The sequence below is a fragment of the Lissotriton vulgaris genome, chromosome 1_1, assembly GCF_964263255.1.
Source record: "Lissotriton vulgaris chromosome 1_1, aLisVul1.2, whole genome shotgun sequence".
NCBI classification, from domain to species: Eukaryota; Metazoa; Chordata; class Amphibia; order Caudata; family Salamandridae; genus Lissotriton; species Lissotriton vulgaris.
In genome coordinates this window covers 219173592-219201199 of record NC_141685.1, presented here as the reverse complement: position 1 = coordinate 219201199, position 27608 = coordinate 219173592, and the positions used below count along the sequence as shown (strand labels likewise).

General features: G+C 44.8%; 1 protein-coding gene across 1 annotated transcript in view; it reads right to left on the bottom strand.

Annotated features, from left to right (window-relative positions):
• LOC147740929 (uncharacterized) overlaps positions 1-27608 on the bottom strand; it is a 493251-nt gene that overhangs the window by 22859 nt on the left and 442784 nt on the right. The gene's annotated exons all lie outside the window — the stretch shown is intronic.

Below are 27608 nucleotides of genomic sequence, written 5' to 3'. Positions count from 1 at the left end.
AAGTTAGGAACACAGAGAGAGAACATTTTCATGGGGTCACAGCCCCTTCTTATATACACATTTCCTTTGTCACAAAGGTGCAGGGCAAGGGGAAAACCAGATGCAACTGGTTTGGGGGAGCTATGGAGCACTTTGTTGTGCTCAGCTCCTCTCTCCTTTGTCAGGTGGGAGCCAGGTGCTCAGATGCACCACAGAGGGCAGAGCCAACATTGTGGAGGGAAGAAACAGCCCTATTCAGGTCCCAGGTGCAACTCCTCCCTCCTATCTACATGCAGATCTCCCTATTCACCACCGGGCAGACCCATCCTGGCTCCTGGAGCCAAGCACACCATCCAGCCCCTGTCATTCACAAGCCAGACATGCACTCCACATCAAGCCGGCAGACACACAGCACACAGAAGTGCCAACATCTAAAAGTGGCACTTCTCCACCAGTCACAGTAAATCTACGCACACCTTTGCGCAGCATTTATTCTCACGAGTTCCCACATACCAAACTCGCCCCTGCACTCCTCTCATACCAGGAATTACCATGGACACACATATCCCCCATGCATTTCTATGGGAGGGCAGGCCAATCTCACCACTCAGAGTGCGCATGCACTTTACACTGGGACACAGTGATAAAGTGCGCAAAGGCCAAAAACTACTAGTATCAAGTCACATTAATAGGCAAAAATTTTAGGGGTGAACCTGCCAAAAGGACCAAGTCCAACAAAGAGGTACTACACATGGTAGTTTCAGCACAGTTGGAAACCATACTTGAGATACCCCAAAAAGTGTTAAGAAAACTATCTGACATCTCTCTCCCCTCACTTTCAACATCACTTTCTGTAACATCGCAAATGGTGGAAATGCATAACCTCTCTTTCCTTTCCAATCTTGTTGGAATGCATCTACTGCACTTGTGTCTGGATCTGGCATCCAACATTGCAAGCTGGCAAGTCCTCCTGCTCTCAAACAGATTCACTTCAACTGGCCCCCACATCTCGTTTATCTTGCAAAAACAACTGTGATTCAATTGCCAGTTGCTGAAATCCCTCAAACGCTTTGAATTCCAGTCAAATACTTTGCCATCTCCGCCAAACTATTCATCAAAGCGATATGCTCCCTCCTAACCTGTTGATATACACTACAGCTGACACAATGCCCATTTTCCTCAACCCTCTCTGCCCCTTCAAATCCTCTTTGAACATTTTACAAGCATACAATCCTACTGTTGACTCTAGGCAGTTTATATGTCTTCTCCTCTCCTCCTTTGCCCACATTCCTCCCGTCTCCTGAGCTCCCAACGAAGCCCCCAACCTCGTTGGCTTGCATCTGTTTCTAAAACAAAACTAGGGACACATCCAAAAATGGCTTACCCATTCAAGGATTGCATATTGTCCAACCACCATAACAATTCCTCCTTCACCTCTGAACCCAGTTCTATCCTGTCTAACTACTAAAGTCCTTTTCTCACAGCCTCCATTTTTAACCTATGCAAGGTATGATAATGGAGAGGTCCTCGAAAAATAGCCTGGTTAGAAGAAGATTACAACCCTAGCATCCAAGCCAGTTCCCTTAGAGATAGAAACGTCCTTTTTAAAACCTGATTAGTCTCCTCCTTATTATCTTCACCTTCCTTTCTGGAAGCTGTAAAATTAATTTCTTTGTGCCAAGTTGGAAGCCCAAAAACTCCAGCTCCTGAATTGGCTCCAATATAGAATTCACTATGAGACCTAAACATATCACCATGCCCATCACCTGTGTTAAATCTCTCTTTAGATCCTCCATATCCTGAGACATTATCAAGATGTCGTCCAAAAACACACAATCAACCGTACTCCTATCTCCCATAAATACACAATCACTACTCTAATGACCTTCGTAAAACACCATTGTGCTGATCCAGGCTGATGAAGGCTGATAGCCAGAAACCGGTCCTTGGATGCTTGATTCCGGTCTGGGAAAGACATGGCTTGGTAGTTCGGACTGGACTGTTCCCATGAGGCACAGGGTCAGAGCTGATTTGCATATAGCCAGTGTCTAACCCAGGGTGGTGTGGAGTGCAAAAAAACGATGGATTTAGGCCCAGATCCTTGTACTGGGGTGAATGTATGACATTGTTCTACATTCTGTCCATCAACTGTGTTTTTTGCCGTGATATCAACAGCACTGAGAGCACAGGAGTGACCACAGGCCTGGAAGGGACGTGGGGCCAAGGGTCGCGAGGCACATCACAGCCACACCCGCATACACAGCAGACAGTTGCGCTAATTGGCGGGCCAGCTCGTACATGGGACATCCTCTGTACCAGTGACACAGTGCGTGCAGGACCTCCCCCCTGTGCCCATATGTTGAGTACCTGGTTGTGTGGTGTGGCACACACGAGGAAGACAGGCCTGCGTTGGTAACGCTTTCAGAGAACCAACAACTGGGAGTATTGCGACATACCCCTGCAGAGAGTGTCAGACACAGGGATAGGAGGTGGGCCCAGATTTCCTGCCGCCCTGGTCGTGGACCCTGGGCAGCGAGTACCTATAAGGAGGAGCGGGAGCATTGTCCCCCTGTTACCACTACGCTGAAGGGTTTGAGTGTCGCAGAAACACCAGAGCCAACAGGTACAGTCAGAATAACACTAAGGCGGGCGGACGTTGCTGGGATCTGGACTAGACAGGTGCCACAGTCAACCTTTGCACAGCGGGATGGACTGGGGGTCCTAACCTCAAATGGTGTGCGCTCCGGAGGCTCTATAATTATCGCATACATGGACTGGATTGCTTCTAATCAGCATCATGGGTAAACCAGACTGCAACCAACCCAAAATCACCTTTGAACAAACTAAGAAACAACAAGATCTCAGCACTGACGAAAAACCGGCGGCCCAAACAGCGACAGGAGCCACAGGCGGGGTGACGAACGACGACATACAGTCCATGTTTACCACAATTCAAACCGCACTTTCGAACAATGATGGGAAAATTGACACCCTGACATATAGAGTGGATAGGATGTAGGAACGGATTGATAAACACACAGAAAGACTGGACATGGCGTAGCAAAGAATATCCGAAGTCGAAGACGGCCAAATGCAGATAGACACAAAACAGTCAAGGATGGAGAAGCAATTGGCAGCCATGACGGTGAAGACTGACGACTTGGAAGCTCGGTCCTGCAGAAGCAACATCCGCTTAATGGGAGTTTCAGAGATGACAAACACGGGTCCAATGGACCGCTACATGGAGGAACTGCTCATCTCCATGCTGGGTCGTGATATGTTCGAGGAGGCCTTTATTGTGGAGGGAGCCCACAGGTCACTGGCACCAAAACCACCTGCTGGATCCAGGCCGATGCCGATTATCGCCAAAATCCTAAATTACAGGGACAGGGATGCGGCACTTCGTAAGGCCAGAGAACTGCGCAAGTTCTCCCATGAAGGTATTGACATATTCCTATATCCGGATTTCATGTCATCAGTACAGGAAGTGCGGAAGAAATTCACAGCGGCGAAACAGAGACTGAGAGACTTGAATATCTCATACGTCATGCTGTACCCGGCCAGACTCAAAATCACTGTCGATGGCAAGACGTGAATATTCGCTGAACCTTCGGAAGTACTGAAGTTTGTGCAGCAGATGGGGCAGACTGGAGCGCGGAGATGATCGCCAAGGAGCATACATGGGGAACAGTCCACCTCTTCTGATGTGGAGTGAACAATATTTGTGGGACACATGTTTGTTAAGACAATGAACCACCAACGTATTGTGCTGTGCTGTGTGGGACACCTCATAAGTGGCCAGTCAGATGGGATGCCTGAAGCCTGCGTTCTGCTGGTCCAGATAAGTCGATGCTCAACTGTTATAATTGATGCTTTATTTGTGAGGTCCTACCCTTTAGTAATATAATTCAGGACAGGGACATTGGCCTCCGCTTTAGAGGGATTTTTCATAGCTTTGTTTAGTAATATTGTGCAATGTTGGAATTGTACTATGCATACTTGGGGCTTTTACCCATGTGGCTTATGCCACAAGCAACAGGTGGGCAGCTCTGATCCCCAGGTGTGTACCACACAAATTGTTGTATTGGGTTCTCTTTTTTCATTTTGTGGGGTAATGTTACTTGTTAATGCTGGGAATGTCTCCACTAGAATGGGGATAGTGGAGTGGGAGGGGGTGGGGAAGGGAGATAATCAGAAAACACTGACCAGCGGCAAAGTAGCACACAGACAATGGGAGACACTTTCAATTATTGTAGACAGATGCACGGGATAGATGGCGGAGAATCGGCACACGACTAATGTCTTGAGCCAATGCAGACCGCTGGCGTTTCTCACATGGAATGTTAGGGGGCTACACAACCCACAGAAAATACGCAAGGATCTAGCATATCTGGACAGATATCAACTAGACGTATCCTGCCTACAAGAGACACATCTGACCGAACTGAGAGAGACACAAATAGGGGCCCGATGGGCTGCATACAGGATGACATCGTCCTATTCCTCCTATGCGAGGGGAGTTCTGATCTGGGTGAAACGCAATACACCTTTCACACACATTAAATCGATGAAAGACAATCAAGGGCGCTATGTTATAGTACAGGGTTGTTTTGGGGGCACAGTCATAACAATCGTGAATGTGTATGGCCCGAATAATGACGACCCTTCCTTCTACCCACAAATCTGGACGCAATTACGTGGATTCCAACCCGGCACTCTCCTCTGGGGTGGTGACTTCAACACCTGCTTAGACCCCACACTGGCTAGGTCAACTGGGATTGATAGATACGGTAAACTTTCGGCCAAAGTTTTGAGGGATGGGATGGAGGACTGGGACATAGTGGATATATGGTGGCATAGATACCCGGACCGGAGAGAGGGTACGTGCTTCTCTTCTAAGCACCTCACGTGGTCCAGACTTGACTATTGGCAGGTAACTCGGGATGCATGCACGTGGGCTACTGACATTGAACACTTACCTAAAACACTCTCAGACCATGCCCCGGTCCGTATCACACTACAAGTCCCGACACACACCCCAAGGCAGTTCACGTGGAGATTGAGGCAAACGGCACTACAAGACCAGGTGTTTCGGGAAGAGCTTCGCCAAGCTATAATAGCCTTTTTTTAACATAACTCTGGATCAGTGCAGAGCACAAGAACACTATGGGAGGCTTTCAATTTCACAATAAGAGGACATTGTATTAGTAAACATGCGGGTATACTAAAGGACATACAGGGACAATTGGGGAGAATAGAAGCTGAAATCACTAGTATGGAATGCAAATTCGAAGACACACATGATGACAAGCTATTGGCTAACATCAGAACACAGATTGATAAATATAATGAGTATGCACAAGATGAGATAAAGTACATCTCGCGAAAATACACTGCGAGAAAATATGGGCCGGGAGGGAGACCTGGCAGAGCGTTGTTACATAAAATTAGGCCCACTTTCACTTTGACGTACATCACAGAGATCCAGGATGAGCAGCACAAAACAGTATACGAGCTATATTGGAGTGCTTCACTAAATACTACACCAAACTGTACACTACCCAGGCACAGTCTTCCACATCAGAAATTCGAGATTACCTAGAGGATGTGGCAATGGCATGGTTATCAGACACCCATCGTGAATACTTCTATCACCATATTACCAGAGACGAAATAATAGAAGTCAATAACTCCCTCCCTAACAATAAAGCACCCGGGCTAGATGGCCTTCCGGGCAAGTTCTATAAAGTATACAGCGATCTGCTGATCCCACATCTCGCCGACATGCTTGAAGAAGCTTACGAAAAAGGCACACTTCCGACTTCATTGAGTGAGGCACTCCTGATAGCACTTCCGAAACCGGGAAAGGATCCCACTGAATGCGAGTCATACAGACCCCTATCCCTGATAAACATAGATGCTAAAATTTTAGCTAATATAATAGCAAACAGTATATAACCGCTCCTTTGCAACCTGGTGCTGCCAGACCAGGCAGGCTTCATCCCAACACAATTCACCACCCACAATATTCATACAAGTTTTGCACTTTACCACCAATTAGACCTGGATATACCGGCGGCTGAGGCCCTTCTCGATGCTGCCAAGGCATTCGAATCGGTGGAGTGGGATTTTATGTTCATCACTCTTCGCAAAATGGGGTTCCCAGAGCCATTCCTAAAATGGATAGCGCTACTATACGCCGCACCTAAGGCACGGGTTAGAATAAATGGTTACACGTCCAAACCCATAGAGGTAACGCACGGCACTAGGCAGGGATGCCCACTATCACCAATGCTTGTCACACTAATCCTAGAACCACTGGCCTATAAGATTCCCCAGAAACACTCTGACTCGGCCTTGCAGTTCGGCCTCCGCCCCATCAGAATAGCAGTGTACGCCGATGACATGGTCCTCTATACCACACACCCAGATAGGAATCTAAAGCCACTTATTAAGGAGTACGTTAGAAATTAACAATATGCCGGCCTCAGTATATACTGGGACAAATCAGTTGTAGTACCTTTAACTGAGGAGACAGCGGAGCCCCAACTAAAATACCCTCTACAATGGCGGACGGATCCAGTTAAATATTTAGGGGTCTGGATGCACCGTGACCCAGAACTGGTCATTAGGGAGAACTATGGAAAGGCACTGGCGAGATTAGAGGATCAGGTAGATAAATGGATAAAAATGCCTCTTTCAATGGCGGACAGAATAGCATTACAGCAAATGATTATATTACCTAGGTTTCTGTACCTATTCTGGAACATACCGATATGGCTGAATACAGCATTATTCTACAGACACTAACATGGGCAGGTGAGCAGGCTAGAACTAGCTAAAAGGTCTAAACCCAACTGTACCACCTAGAAGGTTTTGGGGCACGAGATTTCCACTTATATTATCTCTGCGCACAGGCACAACATGCCCACTATTGGACAAAACCACATGCATACATACCACAAATTGCGGTGGAAACAGACAGCTTGGCCCCTCTGCCACTGTCCACGCTCATAGCTGACCCGATAAGACATACACCATGGGACGAGATTCACACAGCCAAATGCACCTCAAGGGCATGGCATGCGCTAGCACGCAGGGCACGCAAGCTGCCGGTGTATATTCGGGGGCTGCCCACGGCAAGACACCCTAAAATCACTGTAACACAAGAAAAGAAAATGCAAACACTACTGACAGAAATGGGACTGATCTCTATGAGACAACTATACCCTCATAATACTTTCATTGAATGGACGGACCCCTCACTTTGCACTCATCAACTCCCACTGAAGAAATTTTCATATATACGCTTACGCAGGGCGGGTCGGTCCTTATACACCACATTCCCGGACGAGCCCCCACAAATGCAAACAGTACAAATATTGTTAACAGCTCCCAACCGTAAGAACCTGGTAACACGCTTATATAACGCAGCCCAGGAGGAACAGGCTGAGAAACCTACTGCAGCTCTGGGTAGATGGGAGGTAGCGCTGGATGAGACAATAGATGAACAAGATTGGCAATACAGCTGCACACAAATCTCCCTCCTCACGTCGAACTGCAACCTGTGTATCATCCACTTTAAATTCCTTCACCAACTATACTATATGCCAGCCAAGTTACACAGCCTAGGCCTAAGAGAGACAGACACCTGCCAGAGGTGCAAGGCACCAAACGCCAACTTCTTACACACTTCATGGTCATGCCCACAACTGCAGATATACTGGGACGAAGTCCCAACCACACTATCTGAAATGCTATCGGAACAGATCCCCAACACCCCTTTGGTGTGCATACTGGGCGTCAGGAGACTCAAACATGCTAGACGCAGGAAATGTTTAGTTGTAGCATTACTGCTTGCGAAAAGGTGCATAGCGATGAGGTGGGGGAGCAAGAGACCCCCCAGACTTAAAGACTGGATCACGGACATGACCTATTGTAAAACTACACTGTAGACTTATGCAGAGGACATTCCCCACGCTTTGCGACCCAGAGACTTCTGAGAGCCGCTTGTCCGCTACCTACAAGCAGCACAGGAATCTGACTCACGATCTGATTTGTGAAGTAACCAGTACTTAAAATAACAAGGCTAGGGCACCCCACATATAGCGGATGCTGGGAAATATGGAGAGGTGGGCTGTCGGGTGGGAAGTGTAGACACATATACAACGAGTTATCACCTGTTGATGCGGATACTACACACAGAGACAATTGATATGTGTATGTTTAGGACTATAACATCAATTACAATGTGCTCCTGAATGATGTAGATTGCAATATTTGTATGTTATGTGCTGCTGGTTGGTTGACAAATAAAATGAAAAAAAAATGGCAAACATCAGATTAGTTGAATCAAAAGTATGAAATCTTAATGATTCAGGTAAGAAATTGTACCAAGAAGCACAAAGTCGCAATCACAGGATCTTGTAGTGCTGGATTTGTTCAAGGTCAAAGGTTCAGGCCAATTGCGATGGAGCTCAGGTTGGATAAAGGGCCAGATTTGTGCCGGTGGAGAGAATACCTGCTACTCAATCTTGTTCCATGCAAGGAGTCTCAGTTGGAGCTTTGTGTTGGCATGAGCTGTGAGTAGATTGTTGGCGGTTGTTGCTAATGCTAAGATTTGGACTTCGATGGAACTTCACATTGATGGGAGATGCTTGCTGCTGTTTCTGACATGAAGAACCCAAAAGTTCTGGATTTTCACCTACAGTTCAGTTATTGCAATTTTGAAGTAGGAGTACACTCTGACATCAATCAAGTTTCCAGGACATGGTGAGGAACCTCTTGGGGGGCAGTACCAGCAGAGGCCAGCAGCAGTGTCCAGACAGGTTCAGTTTGTGCTGGTCATCTGGGCAGATGCAGGAGAGGCCCCTGCCAGCTTGTTGTGTCTCTGTAGCTCAAACAGGAGGTCAGCCAACTGACCATTAGAGTCACTTCTGCAATCCTGGATTTAAGGCAGACAGTCTCAGTCATCCTTCTACAGACAGTGTTGTTGAGATTCTGCACATACACAGAACTATGTGCAGGACAACAGGACCTTGGTGTATAGGGGTTGTACCTTCCTACCACCTTAGTGCCTAAAATCCCGAAACCGACTAGCTATAGTGTCTCATTTGTTCTCTGACAAAATCACAAAGCTACAAATGATTAGACAACTCAGAACACAACGATCCAGACTCTCTCAGGGATTGCGGTAGCAAGACATACCCTTTCACTCACTCACTCGTACTTGTCCACAATAAGGGTTGTCAGAGTCACTGTATAGTTTGAAATCTTTATTTTAACTTTCGTGCTCTAAAATGCAGTATACGAGCCACTACCAGCAACAAAATGCGCAAACTTAACACAGATAGCATTGTTACAATACCATAAAATATGAAGAGGGATGTCATTATATATAGACAGAGGAAAAAGGAATTCAAAGGCCTAACCACACTCCTCTTGGTAAGCTAAGGTTTATTATATAAAGGATGATCTCTGGGCTTTGTCAGCAGACCCCATACCTTGCAGCCTAGATGAAAGCTTTACATCATAGGGACAGCATAGCTCTTCTCCCCGGATGCAGCCACATTACACCCCACCTGAGAGGCCTTCACTGGTCATCAACAAGATCACCTTAAAACTCCTCATCCACGCACACAAAGCCCTACACAGCACCGGACCAACATACCTCAACGACCATCTCAGCTTCTAACCCCCCACCCCCTCACCCGCAGACTCCGCTCCGCCAACCTCGCCCTTGCCACAGTTCCATGAATCCGGAAAACCACCGCCGGTGGCAGATCCTTCTCCTACGTCGCGACCAAGACCTGGAACACTCTCCCCACTGGCCTACGGCAGACTCAGGACCTGCTGGCCTTCAGAAGACTCCTCAAGACCTGGCTCTTCGAGCAGTAGCAGCCCCCCACCCCAGCGCCTTAAAACCCTCACGGGTGTGTAGCGCGCTTTGAAAATTTTATGATTGATTGATTGAAAGAAAGGTTTCCCTCCAAGTGTGTGTGAACAACATCAATCCCTATGATATGAAAGCACAAGTTTTCAACAACGCAGCTATGTAGCATGTTTTGTCTAGATGCTAGGGACTGACCAGAACAGAATAACAAGGGGCATGTTTATCGACCTTGCACATTGTGTGCAGAATAAACTCCAGGAATTGCAGAGAACGCAGACAGTAGACAGTTCTCATATGAAAGGCACAAACAAAGTCTTGCAAAATAACGTTATGGAGAAACATGCGCAAAAGCAGCATCATGGCAGCAGAGCTCATGCTAACTTAACAATGTCGAGAATGACCCTAATAGACATATAACACCCTCTCCTTGGCAAGGTCGTAGTATATAGACAAAAGACCAAAACAGAGTTCAAAGTTAAGCAGAGTTCAAAAGTGCTTGAAAAAAACAGATTGGAAGAAAAAACATTTTTTGTTACATTAATTTCGTTGTCTCATAGAAAAGGAGATTAAGATGGTGGTGGAAAGTCCATGATATTACGTGAACACAAGAAAGCAATACGTTCCAAAAGTTCATCCCTATCATTAGTGGAAATAAGGGATGCCATCCAATTGAGTATGTCAAAGGAGCAGACATGCTCTTCGTATTGTGATGCTTCCAAGAGCATATTTGGACAACTTGCGTATTCAATGAAACTTCGTTGTAGCGGTTGTGCGCAGCCACACAGACATCCAATTCTGCCAAGATCCCAAGTGCAGAAGCACGCGCCATGTGACCATTCCCAGAACAGGCCTGATCATGGGCTTCTAAGAGACCCATTAACTGGTTAGTATCCGAGACTGTACATGACGTATTGGACAGGCATAGATCCATAGCCCAATGGAACGGGCAGTGCTGACAGTAGGATACAGGTTGCACGCAAGTGAAGTAGGCAAAGCAAAAAGTTAATCCATAACTCACACTAAGCGTCGCTAATGGCAAGCATCCAAAAATGTGTTGTATTCGATCACAGTACAGTTGCAACTGGTCAGGTCTGTGCATTACCACAAGATGAGCAGCCACTGCGGAGTGGAAGCAGAAGGATCAGTATTCCACCAGCAAGTGGCAGTAATAAAGAAAACTCTACGAAGACGCTAGAAAAAAAGAAATGAGTAAAAGCTGGTATTACTCCAAATATCATCTGAAAAGAAGACACAAGGATAGATCTCAAAAGTTTTTAAAAATGTGCAAGGTCTGTGGTATCAGGCGCATTAAAAATGTGATGTATAAGCTCCCCAAAATGAAGTGGGAGGTTAGTGTTCAGAAGGGGCTGAATCTCGCTAGATGTTCTAGCCACTTGCAGCTCGAAGGTCTCGCAGGCCGAAGTGATGGCCACCTCTTGTTGAAATAATAGCGCTTTGAGCCTGCTCAATTTGTTGAAATCTGTTTTCTAAGTTAGACTGGAAGGCCAAATTAAACTACCTACTTTCCCATGAGGGGGTGGAAAAAACACATTGCTACAACAAGTGACGTGTTGTAAAACTGTTACTAAATACGGTATCCCAGCCCGCAAACCAGAACAGTTGTGGTTGTTCAAAATAAGATAACTGCCTTTAGAAAGCAAGGTAAAAGCTGGAATTATAGATGGGACTGGAGGTCCTTTTAAAAAACAAGCAAGATTAGGTGCAGATACATTACAGGCGCTGTGCAACTTAACATGTTTACAAACTAAGGAATGTCCTACTGTGGAGTCGCATTCCTCCCCAGTTAGGAAAACGTATTTTCCTACTGTTGACATCTGTAAGTAAATGGAAGGGACCATAATTATTGTGGAAATGCACAACCTAGGGGTTCAAAGTACCCTATCGGAAAATGTTTCATTCATGATTTAAATTGAAACAGAGGGAAAGGGAGAGATATAACTCAATGAATTAATCAAACTGCCGCATCCGTTTCTGCCACAGAAAGTGGCTAAGGTTCCAACTGTTCAATGTGTAAAGGGTGTATGCAGCATCTTTCATGGACATACATTTCTGTTTATCAGTCAGATTTAATGGTAAAAACAAAGCAGAGGCATTCAAGTAATCCGTAGGGACATTTCCCATTTTGAGAGTCTGTAATGTCCATGCAAACTGCCCAGCTGATCTTATTGATTTTGACCATGGTACAACACAGATACATCATTCTGAACAATATCGATAACAGATGTTATCCAACATGTAAATACACGAGGACAGTGTACTGATGCTATTATAGACCACAGCAAAAACTTTTGCTAAATTTGTCTTAATAATTTGACGCAGACAAAAAGCTGCTTCCATCTGCGAAAGTTTTGAGATGTCATTGTATGCCTAATAAATAAATCTTTTATTTCTAGGGGTTCTAGGACCCAAGATAAAATCAGCCAAATTGATGTAGCTTGATAAGAGTGACAAGGGTTGTTTTACTGATGACAAAGAGTAATGCTCCAACCATTGTTGGCATAATTTACCCACAGAATCTGTTGTTACTGTATGTGACTTGTGAAAATGTGGATCAGGTCCTGATTGTGTGAAACTGTGTGTTACATTATAAAACGTAATTGAGATGCATTTGAATTTGTTTGCCATACCGACCAACTGGATTGGTCAATCCCAGAGATATTGAATGTGTCATTTTGAAACAAAGCTTGTAATACATCATTGGTATAATTGGTCTGGGCATACCAATTGTCATATTCCGCTAAGGCCGGGATTGATGGAATGTTCAAATCTTTAGCAGTCGCCAAGCCAAACCAAGGGGTTTGGTGTAATGTATCATTTAAAAATAAAATTTGAGTCGGACCAGGCAGGCATGATGCAGAGCTTCAGTTCCCTGAACCTACCAAGTTTTAGTGCCCAAAATGGATTTTAAATCAATGGTATCTTTCCAGTGATCATAAACTTGTTTTGACAATTCGGTTCTGAAGGAAGTGGTATAGATCAATTTAGTATGGGTAAGAATAAATTTAGGCTGTGATGTTGAATGAAATTTAAAAAGATATGACTCCGAATTAGACGTGTTGCAATCGGTAAAATAGACAAACTTATCCCGAAGTGCTTTAGAACTCCCCTTGATAGGAGTCGGACTATTTTCCCATTGAGTGTAATCAAAAACAGGTGGTAATGTGCTTGTTTTGTGTAAGTAATGATGCCCTTAATATTGATAATACAATACATCAGCATAATTGGCACAATTTAAATGCAAATCTTCAGCATCAATAGCAGCCTTATATTTAAAATCAAAAAATAATGAATGTACAGCTTGCACATCCCAATCATCAGAACGTAATTCCTGTATTACCACATCTCCTAAGGAGACCCAAAATACGTATGGTATCTTGAGCACTTCCGTTGGATGGGGACTTAAAAATTGACCCATACGATGCCATCTGCAACTGGGAAAGCCGAAATGTTAACAAGAGCTTGATCATGTTTCATGATATCAGACAATGTATGAGATGCCAGAACTCCGTCGACCAAGTTCACAGCTGAGCATTCTGGCAAATACTGACCATTAATCAGTAAGAAAAATACAGTCATAAATCCAATCGACATGAACAGCAAAATCAGGATAAGCACCAACCATATGGAGGTCCAGGGTGGGATCAGTTAAGTCTATTTGAACCAAGAGATGACAATACACAAATTGGAAGACGAGGATGCGAAGCTGGGATTATCTCCGAAATAACCACTAGCACTCATGTTAATTAGAGGTGGTCAGGTAGGATCATCATGATGTTGTTGAGGACTGTTTGGCTTTTCACTATTAGACTCATCTGTAGGGTATGTATACTCGATGTCTGTATTGGAAGACGATGGAGGCAAAAAAGGCGTATGGTCAACAGCAGTGTCTGTTACTCCCTCAACCACATGGGCACTGGTGGAATAGGATGAACTCATTGGATTTAATGAAATTGTGTTGCACAAAACTGCAGGCGTGACACTATTCAGAATCGGCCCGATGGTGTAACTTGACATTTTCCACTGAGATGTATCTGTTCTCTTTGCGGCCAGGGAGAGGGGGAAAAATTACTGTACAAGTTCCCTTCAATCCAAGCACTGGAACTGGTGCACAATAAGAGGGACCAAATTCTATTTTGTTCTCCAGCTTTTCTCATCCCAGAACTCCAATCGTAGGAAGCCAGCCGGCCACTGGAACCAGCAGTGTTGCATTACTGGAAGAAGGTAAATGTTCAATTGCATAGCTGTCACAGGTCATTTGTAGGTCCTGTAACATAGTAGAATGATTATCTACATCAAAGGTTGTGGCAGCCGCCACGACGTCTAGACCATCAAAGTCTGGCACAAACATTTTAATGCCAAAGAGCATTTCGTAAGTGGTCTGCCCACCCATAAATCTTCTAGGGAGATTATTAAGTGCACGTTGAACCCCATACAAGTGGGCAGCCACTTTCCGATAGTACCTAAGACTCTAGCTGTTAAAGATTGCTTTAAGTCACAGTCATTTACTCCATTATGGAATTGCCCTGAAGTCTATATAAAGACGAAAACTACATCTGCCCCATTAACATCATCAGGTCCTTGTACGCCTTAGAGGCAAACGCGGGATCTTGGTCAGAATCGAAGGTGCTACAGGCAAACATTTCAATAAAGACACGCAAATCTCTGATGACATTCTGAGCATCAGCACTGCGTTGTGGCCAAACCCAAAGTAATCTAGAGCCCGAATTAACAGAAACCAAGAAATATTTGTATGCAGTATCAGAAGAGAATGGACCACAGTGATCAAGATACACATAGCCGAATGGCTGATTTGATATACATAGCTGTGTTTGTGGTGGGCGCGAGACTGTACGGAGCTTAATTTAATGACAAATGTCACACGAAAGTACATAATTATGGGCCTGTTTATATAAACCACACCACCAGTAGCGGTGTTGTAAAATAGAAACTGTCGTAGACACCCCAGCATGGGCTGAAGCCATACCTTTGTATGCAGTAATGATCAAAGCAAGTCTTTGATCTTTGTTGGGAATCAGCCGATACCCAACAGTTGTAATTATAGCATAAGTAACTTATTTGGTCGATACATGATAAGAATACTTCGAAGGGAAACCTTGCAGAGGAGCAGTTCTATCCTTCGTAGCAGCAATAGCTGCTAAAATGTCATTATCAATCTTAGTCATGGACTGTGTAACTGCTGCAACAGAACACATGACTACTGCAGACCTGGCCGCTTCATCAGCCAAGGATTTACCAAGAGCACGTGATCCCACACGCTGATGGCCAAGAGTATGGATAACTGCGTGAGTTGGAGATGTTTTTAAGTTCTGACACTCGAACCCAAAGCCATTTATGCTTTACTGGGCTGACTTTAGAGTCTCTATAGTCATATTTTGACCAAAAGAACAAGTTGTCATTAAACGATTAAACACAGTAGTAAAAATTGCATACAATAAGAGTATTCACATTAGGATCTGCAAACTCAAGAGCGAGAACAAGAGCATGCAGCTCCGCTAATTGTGCAGTACAGTCCCCAAGCGCACTATGGAAGACTTGAATTCCCCATTGACTATCGTACCAGACACAATCGCGCAAGCTGCTGAATAAGCATGTTTAGAACCGACGGCCGGTTGATCCGAGCCAAGGGTATAGATTATACTTTTGTACTCATCTAAAGGAAGCAACAACAGTGGAGGTGGATGAATATGTTCATACTGTAAAAACTCCTGTGTCTGAAGCGCAGAATCAAAGGTAAACATGACATCAGACGATGTCAAAGAAGTAGCCCATTGTATCCAATGGGGATGTAATGTCTTGGAGTTTGGTACACTTGCCTTAGTCACCGCTTCTAAAGCAGGGAGAGGCGTGACCATAAGAATGTGCTTTCCCTGCACCAGCGAGCGTTCTTTGAGAATCGCTATGTGGACCACTGTCAAAAGTTTCTCAATATTTAGTCTTGTATGCAATAGGTACTGTGTCTCCCTCATTGAACGTCAAGTGAGTAAAACCCACCGTACCTGGTACAATGCGCATCACCAGGTTGGTGGTTTTGTCACGTGTCAACAAGAAGTTAGTAGCAAGAAAATCAGATTGCAGAATTGAGGTATGTTCCAGAAGCCAGCTGGACTAAGAAAAGGTTGGTTGTATCAACATATATAGTATTTTGTTACGCTGGGCATAATTGGGAATATATGTCCTCCCAAAATTCAAAAATCCTAGCAAAGATTGAAGTTTTTTCAGTGTAGAAGGAGGTCGAAATTGTGCACATGTCTCCAGAAAGTGGGGGGCTAACCCCTTACCTTCATTGTTTAGCTTGTAGCCCAAAAAGAGCACCGCATAATGCGCGATGTGTGGTTTTGCGAAATCGCATTTGTATCCATAGTCAGCAAACGACAAAATAATGCGGTTGACACGTACAAGATGTGGCATAGTTCAAGTTCAAGTTCAGGAATTTGTATAGCGCACTACTCACCCAGAGGGTCTCAAGGCGCTTGGGGGAAGGGGGTGAATTATTTATCGAATAGTCAGGTTTTAAGTTCCTTCCTGAAGGAAATGTGGTTCTGGGTAAGGCGGAGGTGAGTGGGGAGAGAATTCCAGGTTTTGGCCGCCAAGTAGGAGAAGAATCTTCCTCCCATGGTGGATTTTTGGATGCGTGGAATTGCAGCGAGGGCTTGATTGGAGGATCTTAGTTGGCGGGTCGGTGTGTAGAATGACAGTCGTGTGTTGAGGCATTCGGGTCCTAGTTTGTAGAGGGCCTTGTGTGCGTGGGTGAGGAGACGGAACAATATTCTCTTGTTGACGGGAAGCCAGTGGAGGTCTTTCAGGTGACCGGTAATGTGAGCTTGACGCGCGATGGTCAATATTAGTCTGGCTGATGCGTTTTGGATGCGTTGGAGTTTTTTCTGTAATTTGGAAGTGGTTCCGGCGTAGAGGGTGTTTCCATAGTCCAGTCGGCTAGTGACCAGAGCGTGGGGGACAGTCTTTCTTGTTTCGGTGGGGATCCAACAAAAGATTTTTTTGAGCATACGAAGTACGTTAAAGCAAGAGGATGAGACGGCGTTGACTTGTCTGGTCATCGAGAGGGAGGAGTCTAGGATGAAGCCTAGGTTACGTGCGTGGTCTGTGGGTATGGGTGCCGTGCCCAGGGCCGATGGCCACCATGAGTCGTCCCAGGCAGAGGGGGATGATCCCAGGATGAGGACTTCCGTTTTGTCTGAGTTAAGTTTTAGGCGGCTGTTTTTCATCCATTCGGCTACTTCTTTCATGCCTTCATGAAGATTGGTTTTGGCGGTGTTAGGGTCTTTGGTAAGGGAAAGGATCAGCTGGGTGTCGTCAGCGTAAGAGATGATTTTGAGGTTGTGTTGTCGCGCGATGGATGCGAGGGGACTCATGTAAACGTTGAAGAGGGTGGGACTGAGTGATGATCCTTGTGGTACGCCGCAGATGACTTCGGTGGCCTCTGATTTGAATGGGGGGAGGCGGACTCTCTGGGTTCTTCCGGCGAGGAACGAGATGATCCAGTCCAAGGCTTTTCCTTGTATGCCGATGTTGCTGAGGCATTGTATGAGGGTGTTATGACAGACAGTGTCGAAGGTGGCGGAGAGGTCGAGTAGGATGAGGGCAACTGTTTCTCCGTTGTCCAGTAGTGTTCGGATGTCGTCTGCCGCTGCAATAAGGGCGGTTTCGGTGCTGTGTTTGGCTCGAAAGCCGGACTGTGAGGGGTCGAGGGAGTTGTTGGATTCAAGGAAGGCGGCGAGCTGTCTATTGACGGCTTTCTCAATGACTTTGGCAGGGAATGGGAGGAGGGAGATGGGGCGGTAGTTCTTGAGTTCAGAGGGGTCCGCTGTGGGTTTCTTCAAGAGGGCGTTGAGTTCGGCGTGTTTCCAGCTTTCTGGGAAGGTAGCGGAATTGAAGGAGCAGTTGATGACATCACGGAGATGGGGTGCGATGATGGAATCTGCTTTGTTAAAGATGTGGTGGGGACAGGAGTCGGTTGGCGAGCCTGAATGGATGGAGTTCATTAGGCGGATGGTGTCTTCAGTGGTGATTGGGTTCCAGGCGTTAAGGATGTTAGAGGGCGTTTTAGGTTCGGAGGTGGGTGGAGTGGACTGTTCTTTGGAAATGTTCTCAAAGCTGTTATGTATGTCGGCGATTTTGTTATAGAAGAAAGAGGATAAGGAGTCGCAGAGTTCTTGGGAGGGAGTAATGTCGTTTGAGGCTGTGGTGGGGTTGGTAAATTCTTTGACGATGTTGAATAATTCCTTGCTGTTTTGGGCGTTGTCGTCAAGTCGATCCTTGAATGCTGACTTCTTGGTGGATCGGATCAATTGGTGGTGTTTGCGGGTGGCTGCCTTGAAGGTGGTCATGTTGTCGGTGGTTGGGTTTTTTCTCTATGTTTTCTCGAGAGTACGGCATAGTTTCTTGGATTTCTTAAGGTCCTCGTTGAACCAGGGGGCTTTTTTGCTACCCTGTTTGGTTTGGTGGTTTTTCAAGGGTGCTAGTTCGTCAGCACTGTGAGTGATCCATTGTTTGAGTTTGGTGGCCGCTTGGTTTGGGTCCGATGAGAGGGCGGGAGGGTTTTGATTGAGCGATGTGAGGAGTTTGTCGGTGGTGATTTTGTTCCAGTTTCTTTGTGGAATAGGTTGTGGGGGGTTGTGGGTCGAGGTGGTTTTGTAGTTGAAGTGAACACAGCTGTGGTCCGTCCAGTGGAGAGCTGTGGTGTGATCGAAGGAGATGTGCTTACTGGAGGTGAAGATTGGGTCGAGCGTATGTCCGGCTATATGGGTGGGGGTGTCAACAAGTTGTTTGAGACCCAGATTGGCTAGGTTGTCCAGAAGGGTGGTGGTGTTGCTGTCGTTTTTTCTTTTCCAGGTGGAAGTTGAGGTGTCCCAGTAGCATCTAGTTCTCGGAGGCGAGGGCATGTGGGCTGATGAAGTCAGTGATGTCTTCGCTGAATTGTTTACGTGTTCCTGGTGGTCTGTAGATGAGGTTTATTGTCCGTTAGATAGATATCATCAACATACGAGAACGCATCAGGGTCTATCATATCTAACAATGATACAACACGTGCAGCAAATGCCCCGGGGCTATTCTTATACCCCCTAGGCAAACATGTACATTTCTTCTGATTGCTGACGGTAGTGAATGCCATGCAGTCACTGCTCTCAGGAGCCGAGTTGTGACTATAGAAATCATTGGATATGTCCATTTTAGTTTTGTATGTTTTTGCAAATTACTGATTCACTACCGCAGAGCTGTGTGTGTTTTGTACCGCAGATGTACGAGAATAATACCGGGAAAGAGGATTATTCATTGGTGATACACAGGATTCAATCACTGTTTTATTATCCAACTGAGTCAGACTATCACAAACAGGAGCCTTATCTTCTCGTTTGATTGCCTATTGCAGTTGTGGCTGTGGCATAGACAATAGTGGGATCTCATGAGCCGGGGAATCTCTATACCAGCCCACTTAATAATGGTACATTGCAAGGGCAAGGGCGAGAGCCCACTCAGCTGCGAAACCTGTTGCATGTTCCTCAGGCACATAAGGTGAAAAACTTGGAAGTATCAAATATTCCCCTCTTGGAGCAGCTAAAACAAATGGTGGAGACCAATCCAACTCAGCCAACAAAATGTCATAAGAGAAGGGCAGTTTTTCCCCAAAAACGCTGAGCTTGTACGCTGTATATCACCTCAATTTGGAAGAGAATTTTAGAGTCTATCCGGGGGGGGGGGCAACTCGTGTATCTGCTGTTTCTACTGTAATGAAAGTATCAGTTGCTGTCACCTCCAGACAGGGACGCAGGGCCTCCTTCACTATGGTAACCTCTGAAGCACTGTCGAGCAGAGTCACCACCCAAGTCCGATTTAGAACATGTGTTCTCACCGTCTGGGGCATACTTTGCTGTTAAAGCAGCAACGTTCTTCTTCTAAAATAGTGGTCTAAAACAAGGTAGGTCCTCTTGTTTGGCTTTAACATCAAACTGTCGAGGTAGATCTCGTCCCTCTTGAGTGGGCTGACCTTCGCCATGATCCTGGCGTTCTTCACCACTGACTTGTGAGCCTGATTTATCCTGTAAAGAACTAGGAGAGCTCTTATTAGGGACTTGAAATCTATCAGGAGTCTTAATTTTTATGCGATCCTGCAAGTCATAAGTACGCTCAGAAGACTTGGATGTTGGTGAACCAGCATGTGAACCCTGCTTCAGCTGTTGCTGCCTCTTTTTTCTATTACTCCAGTTGCTTTTAGGAAAGAACTGGTGCCCATCTTTATCAGTCTGGGCCTTTTGTTGACCTTGAATCTGAGTTTGAATTTGCAGTTGAGTAAAAGGTTTGACTCCCATACTATTATGCCCTATGGTTTTATAAGCTTCAGCAGTAATTTTTGGCAATTTGCGTTCCTTGTCTGCGTCTGCCACAGTGTGGACAACATCCATACCTCTAATTTGAAAGCACGAGTTTTCAGCAATACAGCTGTGTATCATGTTGTCTCTAGATGCTAGGGACTGACCAGAACACTATACCAAGGGGCATGTTTATCGACCTTGCACATTGTGTTCAGACTAATCTCCGGGAATAGCAGAGAACACAGAAATTAGATAGTTCTCATGTGAAAGGCACAAACAAAGGGGCATATTATCAAGGAACTGCATTAAAATTATCGCTCCGCTGAAACTGCGATAATTGCCTTGATAATATGCCGCAGAGAATTCCAATAGAAGCACATGTTAACACCAGAACATGGGCTTCTATTGAAATTCTCAAGGGCATATTATCGAGCCCATTATCGCTGCTTTAGCGGCAGTTTCCTGCCGCTAAAGCGGCGATAATTTTAATGCTGTTCCTTGATAATATGCCCCAAAGTCTTGAAAAAAAATGTCATGTAGTAACGTGCGCAAAAGCAGCATCATGGCAGCAGAGCTCAAGCTAACTTAGCAATGTCAAGAATGCCCCTAATAGCCATTTAACAACAGTAGGGTAGTCCTTCTTCTGAATATTCTCAGGCCAGGAGTGTCCTGATGAGAGGTTCTGAGGCTGCCCCTTATATACCCAGTTCCAGCCTGTTTAACCATAACTGGTTCTGCTTAGTTCTTCTCCTTCCCCTCAGTCTGGCTCTAATCTCTCTAGGACAACAAAGGGCAGGTTGGTCCATGTGTGGGCTGCGTTTGTCAGTGACATGCTAGCCAGCTTCAGAAGTCAGGAAGGGGGAAGGCACAGGTCTCAGGCTACTTGTTGATACTTGGAAACGGCTGGTACAAACGAAAGACCACCCTGCTCAGAGGAGGACCACCCTTCCCCATATCCAAGGTGCTTTTGTTCCATGTCTGAGAGAACTACATATCACACCACAGGAGATCCATTCAACTTTAAAGTATTTGTACTGTCAGAACACTGTCAGAACACTTAAAACTTAACTACACATTTCCTACTTCCTAAGGGTGACTTATAAGCATTAGAAAGGGAGTTTTAGGCCTGTCAAAAGTTTCATTATGCTAGGTTGAAATGGCAGTTATAAAGCTGCCCTCTCAGGATGCAGATGCAGACCTAGAGACATGTTTTGCAGGGCGACTTTAGTGGGTGGCACAAGGAATGCTAAAGTCCACTAGTAGCATTACATTTACAGGCCCTAGGTACATGTAGTACCATATACTAGGGACTTAAAAGTAAATTAAATGGACCGACACAGTGTGTACTGTAGAAAATGCATCCTTTTTGCCCTGTTCACCCCCATTTCTTGGATTGATGCTGGTGATTTCTGACTCTGTTAACTATGTCCAGAGTCAGTCCTCTATCATCTAAAGGTATGTGTATTTATGTGGTAATTGGTATCATTCTAATTGGCAAAAACAACCTACCTGTAAGTCCTTAGTTAATGGTAGGGCATGTCGGTTTATAGACCCAAGTGGGAAATAATGCATTTAAGTGTGAAAGTGTGGAGTCTGGTATCATTTTAAAGTCAGGCCTGCATTGTAGGATGCATTTAAAATAAAACTATTTCCAAATCTGACTTTGGAATGAAATGTACTTGCCAAGTCAAAAACTACCTTTCTATTGCTTATGCATTACCCCCAAGGGCTACCCTGGGTGCCCCAATATTAGGGTGCATAGTTATAAAAAGCAGGCACAAAATAAAATATGTTTTGTATGCCCTGGTAAGGAAAAACAGACCGACTCATGTTTCTCAATGGGAGGCCTGCTAGCCCCATAGGCAAACATTGTGAAGGCTTTCTTAAATTTTAAAAGGCTGTCTTGGCATTGGAGCTAGCTAGCAATATCTTTCAATGTATCAAGCGTGCCAAAGTAAATTTAATATAAATATTACAGAAAAGTAGGTTTAGAAATCATATGATTGGTCAGACTGAGACAACTGCTCCCTGAGTAGGTGTGAAGAGGTCTAGGGCTGCAACAATACATTCTTTTGGTTGGCAGAGATGTTCTTCCTGGAGAAACAAGGGAGAGGAAGGAGACTGGGGAAATGAGCTGGATTTCAAGAACGGATATCACAGGACCCAGGCAAGCCACTACATCCCTGATCCCCAGACAGATGGAAGCCAACCTAATTAAATTAGAAGGTGGGCTTGAAGGGGAGTGTAGTCAGTAATTAGCAACAGGTCTGGGTTGGGTTACACAAGCACACACACACCAAAGAGAGACTTTCTAAATCTCGATTTTGTGGGACAATAGTGAGGTCTGATATTCAAATGTGCTACACTTCCTAGAAAGTGGTTAAACTAGAGGGAGGCAGGTGTACAAATAAGACCCTCAAGACCACTCTTCATTTCCCTTCTGGACCTACGGAAGAATCTCAGAAGACTATCATGCTTTCTTTGGCCTGCTGTGTGCCTCAGAGAACTTTCTGCTGCTTCAAGAGGACTGTCATGCTAGCTGAAACCTACTCTGTGACCTCAGAGGACTGCCCTGCTGCTTCACTGTTTTGCTTGAACCCAGGATTTCCAGAGTGCCAAGGGCTTGTTGGCTGGCCTCCTGATCAGAGCCTCCAGAGCAGAAAAAGCTCCAGCTATCTTAAACCCACACCTAGACCCAGCCTGAGTACGTCCTGGTTTCATCCACATGGATAGAACATTGGAAGTGGTTCTACCCATGTAAACCTCGGCATGAGACTCAGATACTTCTCTGCCAAAACTTGCTCAGAAAACCAAGAGGAGACCAGAATCTACCTGCTCAACTATCGCCGGTTGGCTTCTCCACAGCAGCAAATCCTGTTCAGCGACTCCCTTCCGGAAGAGTATGCAGCTTCCTGTAGCCCTTATCTCGTACAGCCTGCAGCTTTGTCTTGCTGGAGATTTTCGACTTCCAAAAAAGCACTTAAGTCCTAACTTGGAAAAATTCACAGCAACTTTGTCCATTATCACCCCGTGACAACACCTCCTCCTAGGACACCGCTAGCTGCCTTGTGTTGCTGAACCATACCTAGTTATGTTATGTTAAAAATAATTTACAGGGTGTATGTACAACATGAGGTTTCTTGGTCCTGAGGTACAAAAGAGGTAACACGATCAGAAGCTACAAAGGGAAATACAACTGACCGGTATGCTTGCTGAAATAGCAAGCTCTTTAACACCTGTATAGACTTCATGGATTCAAAAGAATCCTGAATAGCGAGGGGGAAAGAGTTCTAAGTCATAGGTGCCTGCACAGAAAATATGCCCGTAACTTTCTTGTTAGAATTAGGGATCGACAAGAGGAAGAAGATCAAAGTCTCTGGACTGGGATATACTTATTGAGTCTAGATTTGATAAATTAGGGATCTTCATCAGAAAGTCACTCAAATGAAATACTGTCAGGTTCCGCGAGCGCAGCGCGCCTACCACAATGGGAAACTACATTTCCCATGAGCAGGTGGGGTTTCACAGGAAGCATATCACCGATCCCGACGCGCTTCCTGTTGCGCTTTATTCTGATCTTTTGCTGTCTTCGGCGTGAGAGCGGACGCTCTGCACGCCATCCTTCCAGTGCCTCTCCAGCCACTTCCTGACTCCTGTGGGCTCCTTGTTTCCCGTGGGCCCGTAGGGAGTCCGTCAGTATCCTATCCTGGCTTGAGACGGAGTCCACGCCCGCCAGCAGGTACTGTTGTCCTTGCATCGACTGCTCCAGCGGTCAGCTGTTCGTTAGCCTGTTTCCTGGGGCTCGGAGCCTGGGTACTATACCGTTGGGCATTTCTTGGCTCTGTAATCTGATATGGGCAATTAGAAGTGGCGGAACACAGTGGCGGTCGAAACCACGTGTTACCGTCCACTCGGCAATATTACTGAAACTGCACTAGCGGGGCGCTGTGGTGAGGAAACCACGCGTTCCGTTATATACTGCTAATCTCTGTGGAAACAAGGATCAGGGTGTGTAGTGAGGAAACTACAAAGGTTCCCTGGTCTTGTGTACTGGCTTCCAGTGGGGTTATTGTGTGACAGAATACTGTGGTGGTCGCAACTACGTGTTACTGTTTGCATTTTCCATGTACTTCCTTTTTGAGTTGTTCTATTGAGAGCGGAGTGTTGTAGTTCTTGCATCCTACACACTACCGTATCCTGATTTACTTTTGGTGGAGATCTTTACTTCCAGTGGATGCTTTGGACCCCCCTTGTACATTGAGTCCGCTGACATATTCTGTGGTATGTTGTGAGTGTTGGGTTGGTGTCTCAGTACGGTGTGTATGTGTATGTTAACATAGGACTGTGTTCATTTACCTTATATCTATGTGTTCCTTAGGCCTTCCTCACAGATTATGGCAGAAGGATTGTAGATGTTTTCTAACCAAGGTCGGGTTTTCTTTCAGCCCAGGTACTTATTCATGTGCATGTTTTCTTAGTGAGACCATATGAGAGTAGTGGTTCATACTAATAAGCACTTGACTGAAATCTGTCTTGTCTTCTGTTTCAGGCGTCCTTTCCCTGCTGATCCTACCTTTACCCACCCCACATTTTCTATTTTAGTTTGTTATTTTTCTCCCTCGCCTAATGGCTCGAACACCCTGTGTTTATACTTCGGGGTGTTGGTGACATTTGGAGGTGGAACCATCTTTGCATCGGCTGGATCCCGCGGAGTAAACCTGACAAATACAGCCTATTTTAAAGATGATCCTTTTCTCTACAGGCAGCCAATAAAGGTCTCAGGATCTAAAGGAGTGATGTGGCAATTTCTAGGATGTATGTACAAGATGTGTGCTGCTTGAATCTGAACTGTCCGGTGAATAAATATTTCGGTAGACTGATATGAAACAAGTTGGCATAATCAAGTTGGGAGATCACCAAGGCTATAACAACTTGGATCAGAGATTTGAGGGTGAAGGATCTGGCTATTTTTTTTAATCTTTTGAAGATTTAGAAAGCATGATGCAATTAGTGACCCTAACTGCCATCTTAAAGAAAGCACATTCTCCAAGCATTTAGCTTCTTCCTTAGGGGATGGAGGGTTTCACTTTTCTGTGGACCAAAGGGAATCACTACATATGCCTTATTTATTACCCAAGATGACAATTTCTGTTTTATCTGCACTGAGTTTGAGATAGTTTCTACTCATCTAATCAAAGATGAAATGCATCATGTTTTGAAAATTCTGCCCGTAAGCCAAGGAACCATCCACCTGAAAAGTAGCTGTGAGTTGTCGGCATAGTCGTAGAGTATGCAGTTTATATTGCTTAAAGCTTGGATGAGAGGACAGATATAGATGTTAAAGAGATGTGGGGAAAGAGAGGAAGCTTGTGGTACCCTACAATCTAATTGCCCTTCTGTTGCCTTACACAGGGTGAATCAGACTGACTTAGTGAAGTTCTTTAGGAAAGATTTTGTTCAGTTCAGAGCTGAGCTGCTATGCCCAGGTGTCTCAATCACGTCCAAGACAGAGGAGCAGCCTTACTCACACTCCTGCCACGATTCATCTAGAACATACGTTGTTATCACGCATGTGATACATCGTATACCATTACAAGGCTGTCATTGCAACAACCACATTGTTTCATTGCATAGGATTACATCGCGAGGCATTACCACATTCTGCCCCTTACAGGAAGTCGTAGTAATCACTTGTGATGTAATTGTATGTGATGTAACAACACAATCGTTGTAATGGCATGCGATGAATCACATGCAAACTAAAGGATGTCTTCCTTCATCTACAACTGAAAAGATTGCTGTGGCCTAAATCCGGCTTGACAGCAGATTTAAAAATTGTGACTCCTTCAGAAAGAAACACAGACACTGTGCTATATGAACTTCTAGTAATTTTATTAGGAAAGTTAACAGGGAAATAGGACAATAATTTTTCAGTACTAAGGGGCCTTCGTCAGATTCCTTCTGAGGAGGAATTACAACGTCATTCTTAAATGATCTTATAGGCATCCTTGGGATAAAAAAGAATTAAGTAAAGACAATGCAGGACCTTGTGCAACAGAGAGGACAGATTGGAGAATTATGGGTGGACAGAGGACTTTTTGAGAGCCTGACTTCCCTGTAGCCAGTCTACAGTCAAGCAATCTTCACTGATGGAAGGAAAGGTATCTAAAATAGCAGAATTCAAGTGTTCTGATTTAATGAGCTTTTCGCATTTCCCATCAGATATACTATATGTTATGGTTTTTATTATTGCAATAAAGAAAGATTTCAATGTATTACAAAAATCCTGGGAGGGAAAGAAAGGAAGAGAAAGTTTGTTGGGTTTATATAATTCAGACACAATTTAAAAAATGTCATTCGACTTATCTGTAGATTGTTAGACCTGCCATCCTTGGCCTGGTTACCCCAACCTTTTTGCATTCTGACCTCCAGTTTTTGACTGTTTGATGACTTACTTTTTGCTATTTTAGGACTGTGAACATTTTACCACTGCTAATCAGTGCTAAAGTTTATATGGTCTGTATCTAAAATGTTTTCGCATTGGCTAACCCACAATTTCCATATTTGATGTACTTATAAGGCCCTAGAAAAGTTCACTACCTGCTTCCAGGGCCTTGGAATGATATATTACTAGTGAGCCTGCCCTGGTGGCACTAAACAAACATTTCATAGGAGATCGCTCAAGGGCGGCAACTTTTCACAATTCACTATCTAATACCAGAATTCAACTAAAGATAGCATGTATCACCCACAGAGCACTCCACTACAATACTCCTAGATACCTATCCAAGAAAATTGAGCTATCAGGAGGCAACAGACCGGCCAGGAGTGCCAAAGAGTAGGTGCTGCGCCCAGCCATATTCAGAATGAAAAAAACTTATGACAGAGCGTTCTCAGGAGCTGCCCCCAGGATTTGGAATTCATTGCCTCCAAGCATTAGGAAGATTCCTAATACCTCAAAATTTAAGCGAGAAGTGAAGAGCTTCTTAATGAGTAAATACCTTATATAGACAAGGTTATGTCTCACTATGAGATCGAATGCTAGCAGAAAGGGAAGGACTGCAGTGAATTAGATGCAAGATAATGATGGTCTGATACTGTCGACTTTCCTTTTGTAACTAAACTGTATACCAATTGCTACCTCTTGTCAAAACTAATTCATACAACTATCTCACATCCTGAAACTATATAACCGCTACCTCATAGGTATGACAAAAGGGACAAATGACATAACCTCATGTTGTAAAGTTAATTTGTATTATAATGGACGAACCTGAGTGGAATGTAATTACTTAAGCACTCACTATAGCCATATAACTATCTACCTCATATCTATTTGTTTGTTTAATGGTTATCTTCTTGTTAAT